Here is a 15,375-nt window from a genome sequence, read left to right on the forward strand (position 1 = left end):
ATTTCCTTTAGGATTGACTGGTTTGATCTCCTTGCAGTCCGAGGGACTCTCAAGAGTCTTCTCCGACACCACAGTTCAAAAGCATCAATTCTTTGGTGCGCAGCTTTCTTTATGGTCCAACTCTCACATCCATACATGATTACTGAAAAAACCATAGCTTTGACTAGACAGACCTTTGTGGGCAAAGTAATGTCTCTGCTTTTCAATATGCTGTCTAGGTTGGTCACAGTTTTTCTTCCAAGGAGCAAGTGTCTTTTAATTTCATAACTGCAGTCATCATCTGCTCTGATTTTGGAGCCTAAAAAAAAGTCTCTCATTGCTTCCATTGTTTCCGCATCTATTTGCCATGAAGTGATGGGACCAGATGCCATGATCCTAGTTTTCTGAATGTTGAGCTTTAAGCCAACTTTTTTCACTCTCCTGTCACTTTCATCAAGAAGCTCTTTAGTTCTTCGCTTTCTGCCATAAAAGTGGTTATCATCTGCGTATCTGAGGTTATTGATATTTCTCCCAGCAATCTTGATTCCAGCTTGCGCTTCATCCAGCCTGGCATTTCACATGATGTACTCTGCATATAAGTTAAATAAGCAGGGTGACAATATACAGCTTTGATGTACTCTTTTCCCAATTTGGAACCAGTCTGTTGCTTCACATCCAGTTCTAACTCTTGCTTCTTGATCTGCATACAGATTTCTCAGGAGACAGGTCAGGTGGTCTAGTGTTCCCACCTCTTGAAGAATTTTCCACAGTTTGTTGTGATCCACACAGTCAAAGGCTTTGACATAGTCAATGAAGCAGAAGGAGATATTTTTCTGGAACTCTCTTGCTTTTTTGATGATCCAACGGCTGTTGATAATTTGATCTCTGGTTTCTCTTCCTTTTCTAAATCCAGCTTGAACATTAGGAAGTTCATGGTTCATGTACTGTTGAAGCCTGGCTTGGAGAATTTTGAGCATTACTTTGCTAGTGTGTGAGATGAATACAATTGTGTGGTAGTTTGGACATTCTTTGGCATTGCCTTTCTTTGGGATTGGAATGAAAACTGACCTTTTCCAGTCCTGTGGCCACTGCTGAGTTTTCCAAATTTGCTGGCATCTTGAGTGCAGCACTTTCACAGCATCATCTTTTAGAACTTGAAATAGTTCCTACTGGAATTCCATGACCTCCACTAGCTTTGTTCATAGTGATGCTTCCTAAGGCCCACTTGACTTCAAATTCCAGGATGTCTGGCTCTAGGTGAGTGAGCACACCATTGTGGTTATCTGGGTCATGAAGATCTTTTTTGTATAGTTCTTCTACATATTCTTGCCACCTCTTCTTAATATCTTCTGCCTCTTTTAGGTCCACACCATTTCTGTCCTTTATCGAGCCCATCTTTGCATGAAATGTTCCCTTGGTATCTCTGATTTTCATGACGAGATCTCTAGTCTTTCTCATTCTATTGCTTTCCTCTATTTCTTTGCATCAATCACCGAGGAAGGCTTTCTTATCTCTCCTTGCTAATCTTTGTAACTGCATTCAAATGGGTATATCTTTCCTTTTCTCCTTTGCCTTTTGCTTCTCTTCTTTTCTCAGATATTTGTAAGGCCTCCTCAGACAACCATTTTGCCTTTTTGCATTTCTTGTTCTTGGGGATGGTCTTGATCCCTGTCTCCTGTACAAGGTCACGAATAATGACACAATAATGTATGTCACAATAATGTCAATTTTAATAATAACTTAGCTGCCACTTAACTGAACACTTTCTAAGTGCCAGACACAGTCCTATGTATTTAGCAGGCGTTTTGTCTTTATAGATGTCCTGGGAGGCAGGTACCACTATTATCCCCACTTTAGGGATGAGAAAATCAAGGGCCAGAGAAATTACATAACAATGTGCCCAAGGTGACATACTGAAGCATGAGAAAATCTGTTGATTGTGTTCATCTCTGTGTCTTCAATGCCCAGTGCACACTTGGAATACAACAAGTTGCCATGGTCCAGTGGGTGAAGAGACACATGGACAAACACAGCCTGGAGTTCCCAGGCAAATGTGTCGGGGCTAGCCTGTGGATCGCTGTAAACATTTGTATCTTGGCTCACCCTTTGCTCAGAAATAGCCTCCCTTCCTAGACCTGGCCCCAGACAAAATGCCGCAATGGGACTTTTTTTATTTTTTGTTAAACACACAAACAAACATCCCATGGCTGCTGAAACAATCCATCACCAGTTTAGTTGAAGGGAGGACAATGGATGATTTCAGAGATAAAATGGTGCACAAACCATTTTTAAAGGAATGATAAGCAGAAGTAGCCAATGATCTGGCCCAAGAAGACCCAGCCAACCAACCAACAAGCCAACCAGACACATGCTATCTATCACTTAGAATCCAGACTTTTCCAAAATTTATGTTGAAAATTCAAGCTTTGAAAGTTGGAATGAAGCTCACTCAAATCCAATGTGTATAAAACAAATGTTGGGATTCGAGCCTCTCTCAGCCGGTCTCCAGGCCAAGCTGATCTTCAGATCCACAGCAGATGACGGCCTAGAGCATACCTGTTGGCATGTTGAGCTTTCCAAATCCTACTTATACTGGCAGGTCACACATATGCGCCCAAAACTTCTTGCTCCGCAGTCTTCATCATCTCAAGAAATGTCTGATTTCTCGCTCTTCCCCCTCCTGCGTCCAGTGTACAGTAACTCATGTGAACCCTCCTTTCAAGGTTCATGCAGACCCCACCCTCTTGCTCCCATCTCCTTCCCCCACCACAGTTCAAGCCACCATTTACCACTCACGTGGTCTCTTACATCAGCCTCCTCTTTGACCTTCCTGCTTCTACCTCTGTTCCCGTATCCTCACAGCAGCTAGAGCTGCTCAGGTCACTTTGCTCCCCAATGATTTTCTATCCCAGAACGAAACCTGTACTCCCCATCTTTGTCCTTAAAGCCCTCCAGGTCTGCATCTCTGTCTGGTTCTGGCAACCTCCCCATTGCTCACGTGGGTACAGCCTCGATGGTCTTTGTTATGGGCCTCAAGAGCTGAAGCTCCTTCTGTTCTCAGAAACTTTGTCCTTGTTGATGCCTCAGCCAGGAAAGCCATCTCTCAGGTCTCCGCATGGCTTCCTCCTTTCTGCCACTAACAGAGGCCTTCTTGGCTCACAGTTTAAGGAAGCCCCCTCTTTCCCAGTTGCTAATGTTATCACCTATTTTCACCCTGGTGTTAGCTATTTTTCTGAAACCAGAGCCTGAGTAAATTACATTGACTATTCATTTCCTAATTAGTCAGGTCTCTTTCTATTACAGAATTATTGGTCTTAATTTAAAGGATGAGGTGAGGATGGGATTTATTGGATGATAAAATTGGGAGGTTCAAGAAGCAAGTTCACTTTATGCCTGCTAAGTCACTTCAGTTGTGCCTGACTCTGCGACCCTATGGACTGTAGCCCACCAAGCTCCTCTGTCCGTGGGATTCTCTAAGCAAGAATACCAGAGTGGGTAGCCATACCCTCCTCCAGGGGATCGTCCCGACCCAGGGATCGAACCCACCTCTCTTACTTCTCCTGCATTGGCAGGTGGGTTCTTTACCACTAGCTCCACCTGGGAAGCCCCCCAGTAAGAAAACAGTCCCAGATGGACTCACCTGTGTTGTTGCTTGAGCGTGCTCAGTCAGGTCCGACTCCGCGACTCCATGGACTGTAACCCGCCAGGCTCCCGTCCACAGGCAAGAATAATGGAGTGGGTTGCCATTTCTTACTCTAGGGGATCTTCCCAGCCCAGAGATGGGATCCAGGCCTCTTGCTCTGGCAGGCAGATTCTTTACCACTGTGCCATCTGGGAAGATACCAAGTTCACTTCCAATACTGCTAAATCGCAGGTTCCATCAAGACACCAGGAACCAGGCTCTTTCCCTTGTCTCCTGACTCTACTTTTCTCTGTTGGTTTTGTTCTCAAGAAGGCCCTCCACATACTGGAAAAATCAGTCACCAACAGCCTTGATCATCATCATCACTGGCTATTCCTGAGAACAGAGGAGCTGCTTTTCCCAGAATCCCAGAAAAATCCTGAGAGGGCTCTGATTGGCCCAGTTGCCTAACTCGTTACTGGATAGAGAACTCTCATTGGCCAGGGCTGGTCACATGCCCTCTCAGGTGTGTCAATTGCCTGCCTGAACTACAGACAGAAGGAGGAGCCTGGTTTCCCCAAAGAGAGGGTAGGCAGACAAAACACGTCCCTCCCCACTGCCTGTGTTTCTCCTTCCTCCTGCCTTCCTTCCTCCCAAACACACATCACCAGAGGGAAGTGAAATGTGGGTTATCTCCTCATATCTTTCTCTTCCGAGGCTGGCTCCTATTCCAGACATTTCTTTTTTTTACCATTCTTTAATCCATCTGTATTCTATACTGAGCACCTCCAAGGCATCAACCCTTTTGCAGAGAACTGCAGGAGGTGATTGGCTACTAAACTATGGGCCTTGCCAGGAAGAGAAGGTGACCTACAACAATCTGTCATGAAAATAATTAACCACTTGGTTGTATGGTCAGAGAAAGGGAAGTCAAGGAGTTGCAGAAAGCTCTAGTGAGGGGTCAGAAGTCAGATTGGACACTTGGGTGCATTTGAAGGGGCAGAGAGGTCTGCTTCATGCCGTCAAGCCTTCTCTTTATACCAGTTGTGTCTACATGGTGTGTGTGGTAGTGGTAGGGGTGGGGATTGTGTCTTCACAAATGCAAGCAACCTGGCTCCACTGTGATATTCAAAGGAGAACTGTTCATCCCTTCCAGTGTAAACAAAACCCCTCAAGGTGCACATGGTTCTTGGTCATTTGAGGCCAAGCCTACTTTTTGTGAGTCTTTCCTCATGCTGCTGTTGTTGTTTGGTTGCTCCGTTGTGTCCGACTCTTTGAGACCCCACGGACTGCAGCACTCCAGTCTTCCTGTCCCTCACCATCTCCTGGAGTTTGCCCAAGTTCATGTCCATTGCATTGGTGATGCCATCCAGCCATCTCATCCTCTGACACCCTCTTCTCCTTCTGCCCTCAGTCTTTCCCAGCATCAGGGACTTTTCCAGCAAGTCGTCTGTTCACACCATGCCATCAAGCCTTTTCTCTGCCAGTTGTGTGTCTATGTCGTGTGTGTGGTAGTGGTGGGGGTGAGGACCAAAATACTAGAGTTTCAGCTTCAGCATCAGTCCTTCCAGTGAATATTCAAGGTTGATCTCCCTTAAGATTGACTGGTTTCATCTTGCTGTCCAAGGAACTTTCAGGAGTCTTCTCCAGCACCACAGTTCAAAGGCAGCTATTCTTTGGCATTCTGTCTTCTCTACAGTCCAGCTCTCACAACCTTACATGACCACTGGAAAGACCATAGACTTGACTATACAGGCCTTTGTCAGCACAGTCATGTCTCTGCTTTTCAACACACTGTCTAGGTTTGCCATAGCTTTCCTGCCAAGAAGCAATTGTCTTCTGATTTCATGGCTGTAGTCATTATCCGCAGTGATTTTAGAGCCCAAGAAGAGGAAATCTGTCACTACCTCCACATTTTCTCCTTCTATTTTCCATGCAGTAATGGGGCCAGATGCCATGATCTTAGTTTTTATTAATATTTAGTCTTAAGCTGGCTCTTTCACTCTCCTCCTTCACCCTCATCAAGAGGCTCTTTAGTTCCTCTTCACTTCCTGCCATTAGAGTGGTATCATCTGCATATCTGAGGTTGTTGATGTTTCTCCCACCTATCTTGATTCCAGCTTGCAACTCATCCAGCCCAGCATTTCTCATGATGTGCTCAGGGTATAGGTTAAACAGACAGGGTGACAGCAGACAGCCCTGTCGTACTCCTTTCTCAATCTCGAACCAGTCAGTTGTTCCATACAGGGTTCTAACTGCTGCTTCTTGATTCTCACTGATGTATTGCTTCATTTATCTCCAGTCTGCCTCCGTCTCTCCAACTCTGTACAAGTTGGCATCGTAAAATGCTGCTCCTCTTCATCTCTTTCAAGAACATCCCTGTCCCCCAGTGTGGAGACCCAGTAGCCCTTATAGCCCTTACCAGAAATAGTTGGCCCCACAGCTCGGGAACACTGCTGCCCTTCCGTTTCTACCACTCACTACAATTAGTTCTGTTAGAGCTGCAAGGCCAAGTAATATCTCAGGGGCACCACCCTCTGAATTTCAATCATTCATTCATTCAAGGGTACATAGGATTGCAAAGGGCACATGTCCCCATTTGAAGAAAACCAAGTATTCTCTAATAATTTGGTCCAAACCAAGCACTTCTGACTCCTCTCCTGCTGTGCAAATGCACAAAAACAGATGTGGTCACCCCAGGGGATTCTTACCTGTTGACTGAGCTCGTCACCAATTCTGCTTCAGCTCGTACTTAGACCTTAACTTCAGGGGCTGGCATTTCTCTCTCTGCTTAGAATCAAAGCCTTCCATTACTTCACTAACAGACCTCTGCTGAGAGCCAGACCCTGGCTTAGTCAGGGAATGAGTGAGAGAGATGAATGGGTAAAAATAAGAGAACAAATCCATCTGAAACAATGAGAGATGCTTTGAAACAAAAGTGAACTCTGGGGAAGGTTTTGGAAGGCATGGGGTGTGAGCTGGCCTTTGAGGATTAGTAGCCTGGATTGATGGTTGTCAAAATATAAAACTAAAAGGTCACTGATGGGGTCTGGGCCTATGAGTAGAGTCCTCCTCCTGGTGTCCAGATAGGGCTCAAATTTAGTCAGTCAATCAGCCAACAGTTAACATGACTTACTTTGCAAAAAGCCCAGGGAAAGTAAAAATACCCACAATTTTTCTCTCCAATATTTTGTGGGTGATGGTTCCTGCCCTGGATAAACTGACAATCCAGAGAGACTGATAGTAAGTGCTTCCAGAGTGTGAAGCAGGAGACAGCCCTCGGTTCTGTGCAGGGAAGGAACACTTCTGGAGAGGGTCAGGCATGGGTCTGAAGGATGGGAAGCCCCACCATTAGCCTGTCTTTCTTACAAGGGCATTGAAAGAGCAAAAAAAGAGATCTTTCCTTAAAACAATTTGCAGTAGAAACCCCACATACCTACCTACCTTTCTTTCTTTCTAATTTTTAATACTTATTTATTTGGGTCTCAGTTGCAGCACCAGGACCTTTTAGCTGTGAACTCCTAGTTGTGGCGTGTGGGATCTAGTTCCCTGACCAGGGATGGAAACTGGGCCTCCTGCATAGCGAGCATGGAGTCCCAGGGACTGGATCACCAGGAAGTCCCTTCCTTTCTTATTTTTGCAGAGAAGAAAGTTACGTCTGAGACAGGTTAAGTGACTTGCCTAAGATCACACAGGTAATAAATCATGGAGTACGACTCAATCCAGGTCTTTCTGGATTTGATCAATTTAGGAAACTTTTACTTCTTTTCTGGAAGAGGGAGCATATATATTATTGCCAGCCTTTTAGTGAAGGCTTAGTTTAAATTCATTTGCCAGATCAATATCAAGGACATGGGACACAGATAAGTTTTGCTGGTATTCAGAGGTGAGGAAGAGTCAAGAATATGAGCGCCCTCAGAAACGGAGCTACATCAGGGGAAACGGGAAACTGGCATGTGGGGAGCACACAGTAGATGCTCAGTGTGTTAACCTGACCCACAAACCATTGCAAACAGGAGGACACACACGCAAGTGCTTGTCTCCCCTTGGGTGAGCCGGGAGGGCCCCCTGTGACCCCACTGCTGTATCCAGTGGGCCCACGGTGGCTGGGCTGGGCCCCCGTCTTGAGTCACATCTCTTCACACAGTCAGCAGAGAGGTGGGGAGGCGCTTTTCTCAGAGCAGATGGAGAAGCAGCAACTTGCCTCTGCCTGCGTCCTTTCACTTGGGTAGGAGGAGTATTGGGGCATGTGTTTGTCCTCCAGGGAGTTCCCAAGCACCTGACAGGTGACGGATGGCCCAAGCTTAGTGCTCGGGACTGGGGAGTCTGGCAATCCCAGGGTGCCATTTGGCCTCTTCACTCTTCAGCCTGGTGACTTTTGACCTTCAACCTTCTAGAAGTCACTCAGTCTCCATGAGTGGCAAGTTCTTCTTCTTTTTAAAAATACTTTCTTTTTTTTTACAGTCTCATGTTATCTATTTTTTACAGTCTCACGTTATCCAGTTATTTGCTTTTCTATTTATGGGTTACTTCACTCAGTATAATCATCTCTAGGTCTGTCCACGTCTCTGCATATGGCACAACTTCATTCTTTTTTATGGCTGAGTAATATTCCATTGTATATACATACCACAGCTTCTTTATCTATTCGTCTGTTGATGGACATTTTGCATCCATGTGCTATTACAAATAGTGCTGTAAGGAACACTGGGCTGGATATATCTTTCTGAATTATGGTTTTCACGTGGCAATTTCTTTATCTGTATCCCAAAGACAGCAACTCCTCACAGGCTGAAGAGAACAAACTAAGGCATATGAAGCTCTAAGTTGGGCTGTGTGCAAGTTGGCTTCTCAGAACAGCTTACCTAAAATCACAGCATTTATTATGCTGCAACCTTGTGTGTGAAACTCGTCCTAATCGGGTCTTCGCTTCCTCTCTGTAAGGTAGGGATTCCTACTCTTCCTACTTTGCGGAGCTGTTGTGAGGGTCAATAAGGTGATGCCTAGTAAACTAAGCTTCAAGAAACATCACCCACTATCCAAACACAAGGTGCTCTTTAGTTTTGATGAAAGATCTAAAAACTGCATTTTCCAGCCCACTAGCAACAAACCATTTATTCACAGACCTCTACTCCCTGTTCACAGTAGGAAGCATTCACAACCCCAGGAATATTTACACTATTACCCAGCAGAAGTCATAAAACTGGGGGTGATAAAGTTTAAATCCACTCTGCTTGATGAAATACTATAGCTCTAAGTAAACCACCACCACGGAGAGGCACATGGATTTCTTTAAAAAAAAAAAAAGACCAGGAGACAATAAAACTTCCCCTCTCAAATATTTAGAATCAATAAATATGTTATGGAAATAATACATTAGCCATGCAAGGACTGCTTATCTGCCAAGACTCTTGATAGCTCAAAATTTGATAGCTTAAGATAGCGCAGTCAGAGATATAAAATCCTGAAACCTGGTTTTTGTGTCAACACCATCTCAATGTGACTACTGAACCTCTCAACCCCAGCTCCCACCAGCCCCCAGGAACCGTGGGTTCTCATGAAACAAATGGAAGAAAAGCTACTGGTGGGAAGAGCCTCTTGAAGTGGGGCACCCATCCTGACTCTATCACCAGCAAGCGGAGGGAAACTTTCATGGCCTCAGTCTCTCCACCTGCGAAATGGGTTGAATGAGAGCAGGATTTATTTCTCCTTGGTGTTGATTCACTTTACATATGGTTAAAAGCAAACTGGTAAAACACCAATATTAAACAACACAGAAAAGAAAACCAGAATTGCTCTGACCACCATTAAACGGGAGCCATGACTACCTGCCCACCCTGCCTCTTCCCTGGAACCCCAGGGCTCCAAACGATATGGTTCCAAACCCACTCTTCTGGTGACCTTTGGAGACCCTTGAACATGTGACTTTCTGTGGTTTTACAGTTCTCTGGGCGATTTTTGACTCTTCGAGCCCTCTTTGGTCCTCTAAGACACGTGGCCTCGCTTCCTGAGGCTGTGTGTGCCCAACAAGTTCTGTCTAGTCTGGAAAGCACCTCTTATGACACAGAGTCACACAAGTGGACATGCCTGGCATGGGGCCTGGTGTCCAGCAGGGGCCCTGGAAGAGCCTCCTCTCTTTCTGGCCCCCAGCCTTGCCAGAGGTGCCAACTCAGGCGACTGGGCTCCAGCGAGAGTCCAGATCAGCCCTTTCTGCGAAGACTGTAATAGCTGTGTGCTCCCCCTGTGGGGTGCGTGCGTGTGTGTGTGGGTGCCCATCCTCACCGCCACACTGGGGCCAGTCCCTGTAGGGCTGTCTGCATGCCCCGGCCTCTCCCACTAGGGCCTGAAGGGGCGTGTGTGCACAGTGTTTTCAAATAACCTGAATGATTTTTTTTAATAAAACTGTTTTTTTATTGCTGTTCCCAACCCACCTAGCACCAGCTGTGATGAGAATCACTTGTATGGTAAAGTGCTATTGATAAAATTGCTCCCACCGGAACTTAGCTATGCGCTCATGCGGCTCTATTGGCTCCTTCCCCGCTCTGCTCCTGCAGCCTGCTCATCCCCATCCCTCCCTGCTCCTTCCCAGCCGGTCTCATCCCCTGGCTGGTCCCTCCTCCCGCCTCCACTCCTCCTCCCTCCTCTCCTTCTGGCCCCTTCTCTCTCCCAACCCTTGCCTCTTTCCCTCCACTCTCTCTCATGCTGCTTTTCCCTCTAGCATCCTTTGCATGTCTCCCTTCTGCTCCCCTTTCCGACCTCTGCCTCTCTCCCTTTTCTCTCCCTCCTGCTCCCACCACCCTCCCTCCTCACTGTCTCCCAGTGTCTGCACATTTAGGGCCAGTTCAGCTCAATGAGACCCACTAGAAGATCCCAGGCTTCTCTTCAGAGAGTGGCAGAACCAAACCCAGACCTAAAAAGCCAGCTCTAGTTTAGGCAACTGCCTGTGCTTTGTGGATCCCGCCATCCCCAGATATGCCTCTGAGACATAGAAGGGGCAAGCAAAGGCAGGCAGATATTAAAACGTATGGGAGGTTCAGGGAACTGTGTAATCTGAAGGAGCCACATGACAAGTAGCTGCTGAAGGAGGTGATGAACCCACCTATTTTTGAGGAGGTGTGTAGGGAACTAATTACACATTGTGGAAGGCTTAAAAACTTGGTGAAGAAGTTTTGCCTTGATCTACGTTCCTTCCAGTCACTAGAGTGCTCAGAAGTGCTATAACACAAACTTAACTTACTTTATACTGAAGCACACGCTGAGGAGTTTTATCAGGGCTCCAGGCTCGATCATTTCTGGTGATTTTCTCAAACAGACAACACATCTGTCTACATGTCTGCTTGCTTATCATGGGTACAACAGGTCTGCAAACAGCAGTTAGGGCAAAGGACCTTCTTGTTCATCTCCCATAAGAGTGAGAGAACACAGGTTCCCATGGTTCTCTCCTGAGAACAAGAGGGGGCTTCCTGAGAAATGTCTAGTCTCATGTCTCATTGGCCAGAATTGGATCACACGCCTCTTCCTGAATCAATCACTGGCAAAGATGAAAGGAATCCCTTTACACCAAACAGGTGCTCCCTCTGGGCTGAGGGCAAGCTTCTCAAACACAGGCTGCTACTCAAGGAAACAGAGTGGATGAGATGCTGAAGAGTCAACCACAACATCCTCTGTAGCTTAAGGTCCCCCCAAGGGAATATGTGGATTGGGCAGAGGGTACATGAAACCCTGGGCCAGCAAGGAGCATCTTCCCAGAGTAGCAAAACATGTTACCTTAAAATGAACACAGATTTAGTAGTGACTAGGATGCAAAATGTACCTGCAGCTTTAAATTAAAGCATGAGTCTTTGAAGACATTTTCTGCTTAATCAAGCTGCAAGGAGGTCAGCTTATACTGGTTTGGATTATTACTGCATTTCTAACACATGGAAAGTGCACCAAAAAAAAAAAAATACTTATTGGATGAGTACTTGAATGAACGAGTGATTGAGCCAGGAAATTTCAGGCTCCTGCCAGCCCTGGGGGGATGATCCCCTCTCCTTTTCTACTGGGGTGCTTTGGCACAAATGTTTGAGAAACATTGTGATAAATAGAGGGGATGCCAAGGGAGCTGTTTTTCTTTTCTTTTGAGATATGATTGAGATATAATTCATATCTCAGCCTTATTGAGATTAATTCATAGACTATAAAACCTGCCCCTTTAAAGGGGAGTAGAATTCAGTGGTGTTTAGTATACTTAGAGTGTTGTGTAACCATGACCCGCTCCTGGGGAGTTTTAGAGCCAGGTATGGGGAGATTCACACTCATAAAGAGTGAGGGCTCAGGGCTGTGAGGGGCTGGGGGCAGATGGGGGCCTAAGTGAAGGAAAGTGTATCTGGTGAAAGCAGAGAGAGCCACTAGAAAGCTATAGAGATAATAAAGTGGAAGGGATGGAAACCTCAGTTTTGGGGTGATAATAGCAAGATAGGAGAAGCGAGGGCCATGTCAGAGAGATTGCAAAGTTTGAAAATAGAAGTTTAGGGTCCACCGTGGTAGGCAGAGTGACTCCAGGACAAAGATGACCCTCGTTTTCCAGCCATTGGCTGTCTATAGCTCGAGCCAGGCTGCACAGTTGCACGCAGGCTGCAGCCCAGAGCAGTGGTGTCTGTCCCTTTTTCCCGCCTGGATCAGTGATGCTGGGGACATGGGTCCCCAGTGCAGGCCACATGGAGACGCAGGGCTGGCATGACCTGCCCACATTGCTGGGAGTACAGCACCCGGTGCCACCCTTCTTGCCACAAGCTCCTGAGCTCAGCCTCTCATAAGCAACGTTTCAAGGATAAAGCTGATCCAGTCAAGAGAAAGCAAAATTGAATTTATGTTTTACCCTAGGCGTGGGGGTCTCCTCAAGAGCTCTAGAAATTCCTGTATCTGTGCCTGGGGGTGCGGGAGCGGATATCCAGCCCCATCTAGCGAGGCAGGCAAGGAGTCCAAGAGAGTGGCTTTCTGGAACCTCTCAGCAAAGTGGTCCCTGGCAAGGCCTGACTAAGCAGCGTTTTCAGTGCAAAGCAGGAAAGTGGTGTAAACACCTGGGCAAGAGAGCAGAGACCCAGCCCAGGACCCATCTCTGGCTCTCGTGAGCTGCCTGGACCTTAGATTATTCAGCTCTAAAGTGAATGGGTGAGACTAATTCAGAATTGCCCCGAATGGCTTTCTCTGAACACAAGGTCCTCTGGGTATCCCAGCGGGAAAAGTTAGGGGCATGCCGAACGCTCTGTTACCCTCCTAGAGATAGAAAGGCCCCGAGTTTTACAGTCAGGAAAACTGTTGACCTTTTCTCAGTTTGGAATTTCCCCAAGTATCTGATGGATGGACTTAAAAGTAGGGAACTTAAAGTATCACTTTCTAACTCCACTTAAAAGAACTCCTTTCTTCCAGGTGAACCCTACCTTCACGGGTTTGTTATGTCATTTGGTCTCTCAGTCTCCCATTAAAATACAAGTACTTTTTTTAAATTAAACTTTTTATTTTGTATTGAGTATAGCCAGTTAACAATGTTGTGATCGTTTCAGGAGGACAACAAAGGGACCCGGCCATACATATACATGTATCCATTCTCCCCACAAATCCGCTCCCCCCCAGGCTGCCACATAACGCTGAGCAGAGTTCCCTGTGCCATACGGTAGGGCCTTTCAGCATATTAATATTGCAGTGTACTTGTCCATGCCAAACTCCCTATCTCTTTTTCCCATCCTTCCCCGCTGACAACCATAGGTTCTTCTCTAAGTCTGTGAGTCTGCTTCTAAAACATGAGTACTTTTAGATGGAGTAACATTAAGCCATTATGAATTGACATTTTGGCCGGGACTGAGCCAAGAGTGGGCAGAGCACAAGCTAGGCCTAGGGGTGAAGGGCCGGATAGGGTGCCAAGGGATAGGAGATGGGTTCAAAGGGGTAGAGGAAACAGCAAACACCTGTATTTCTCATTTAGCAACTCAGAGTGTTTCTGGGGAGGGAGATTTCACATTGTATCATTCACGCTGCAGCCAAACTCTCTTTTGGAAGAAGTTGAGACTTTTACCCCCAGGTAAGACGTTTCAGATGAGGAAAAATCCCCACGACGTCCAGATAATGGCATGACTTGCCCCAGATCACACGGAGAGTAGCCAGCAGGGAGGACAGGCCCCCAGGATCCCAGGTCAGTGTTCTCTGGGAAGGGCCAAGCTAACCAGTGTCCGTGGCTGCCCTCCCCATATACACAATCCATGTCGATTCTGTTCCCAAGAAGGCTTTCTCTTGACAGAAAATGGAGCTGAAAGGGCAAGGGAATAGTTCCAAATGGTTGATCTGACAGCTGCAAATTTCATTTTGTGTTACGCGCTGACCTCTAATTGTTTCCCAAGTAGCCTGGGACTGAGAGATCAATAAATCCCAGAGATAGTTAATATCCCCTCTGGCATCCTCAGCTTTAGTTAGAAAACAGTCAAATTCATGGCTTTCTGCAAATTTCAGCTTTCTGCAGGACCCGATGAACTATAATTCAGCCAAGGATCAGATTGGGGTCTGAGAAATTTGTGGTGACCCAGAGGGCCAGGACCGAGAGGGAACTCAGAGTTGCTGACCCAATCTCTCCTTGTCCAGGTGGAAGGATCCAGGACAAGAGAGGTTCACGGTGGCCACCAAGAGGGCGAGAACTCCAATCCAGCCTCCTGGGCTCTTTCTACTCCTCCAAGCTTCCTCCATTAGTTTATTAATAGAACAAGGGAGTTGGGGTCATTTGGTTAACCTGTCCCCAGAGATCTTCTTAAAAGAAGGCTTGGATGTAGTAGAGGAAATAACAGATTTGCAATGATAGAAGCTATTTCCCTTCTTCCCCTTCCTCTGCCTCTTAACAGCCAGTCGACCTTGGTCATGGCACTTTCCCTGCTGAGCCTCAGCTTTCTCAGATGCACAATGGGGATGGTAATTGTCCCTGCCTACAAAGATTATTGTGAGGATTAAATGAATGGGTGAGTGGAAGTCCTCACCCTGAGCCTGCACAAAATCAGTGAGAACCTCCCTGAGTGTGAACAAGGTTCAGGACTGGTCAACTGAGACCAGTTCTGCTCAGACCTGGTCTGCTGAGACTGAGTCAGGAACGACTGGCTTACAGGTCAGCTGAAATTGACCACCCACAAGGACCATGCCCTGGCCAGGGTGTCAGACATATGTTGATTCCCTCATTTGATTGCAGGGTGGGGTTGGGGGGGTGGTTGCTGGTGGCATGGATGGGACTATAAACTCCCTGGGGTCCCCCAAGGGTGCTGAGCTACAAGCGGGTACCCGTAAACCTTGGCTGAAAGCACATGCATGAGGCAGTCTGGTTAACATGGCAAAGACAGCATTTGGGTCCACAAGATGCTGTTAAAAGAACAGCTGGGTATAGAACAGCCCAGCATGCACACATACACACACACATACACACATGCACACACACACACACGCACACACGCACACAATTGGCCAAGAAGCCAAGGTCAGTATTGGCCTCACAGTCTTCGTCCCATGGCCAACCAAATCTGAGCACCAAAAATTCTCTGACCCTCTTACATGTATGCAGTGTCAGGTGGGAATCCACTGAGAGACCAGGTCTTTCTCCCAACCCTATCCTGCCTCTTTTGCAGAGAGCTTCAGCAGACAGAACCCCCACCTAGAATGCTGTTTGATCTTAGCATCACACCAACTAGCTGTGTGAGTCTGTGAAACTTACTGCGCCTCTCTGGGCTTCCATTTAACCACCTATGAAAGGGAGAGATGGTGCT

Source organism: Bos taurus, chromosome 10, assembly GCF_002263795.3.
Source record: "Bos taurus isolate L1 Dominette 01449 registration number 42190680 breed Hereford chromosome 10, ARS-UCD2.0, whole genome shotgun sequence".
In the NCBI taxonomy this organism is placed as follows: domain Eukaryota; kingdom Metazoa; phylum Chordata; class Mammalia; order Artiodactyla; family Bovidae; genus Bos; species Bos taurus.